Here is a 457-nt window from a genome sequence, read left to right on the forward strand (position 1 = left end):
GGGGAGAGATGAAACAGGCATAATTAGTGGGGAGGGCATGCACACAGAGAGACAACAAGATTCATGTCACTGGCTCCAGTTCCTCCTGGTCACATCTTTACACGTTCTCAACCATTCACTCCTATTAATCAGTGTTATCCCCAACGCACCTATCATTGTCACCTCCCCCCAGCCCCTACGCCCCTCTCTATCTCTGTCACTTCCTCCTGCCCCCTACACCCCCTCCAAATCTCTGTAACATCCTCCAGCCCTCTACATCCCTCCTTATCTTTGTCACCTCCTACAGCGCCTACACCCCCTCCCTATCTCTGTCATCTCCTCCAGCCCCCTACACTCCTCCTTAACACTGCCACCTCCTCCAGCCCCTACACCACTCCCTATCACTGTCCCCTCCTCCAGCACATACACCGCTCCCTATCACTGTACCCTCCTCCAACCCCTACACCCCTCCCTATCA

The sequence above is a fragment of the Rhincodon typus genome, chromosome 4 (assembly GCF_021869965.1).
Source record: "Rhincodon typus isolate 14 chromosome 4, sRhiTyp1.1, whole genome shotgun sequence".
NCBI lineage: Eukaryota > Metazoa > Chordata > Chondrichthyes > Orectolobiformes > Rhincodontidae > Rhincodon > Rhincodon typus.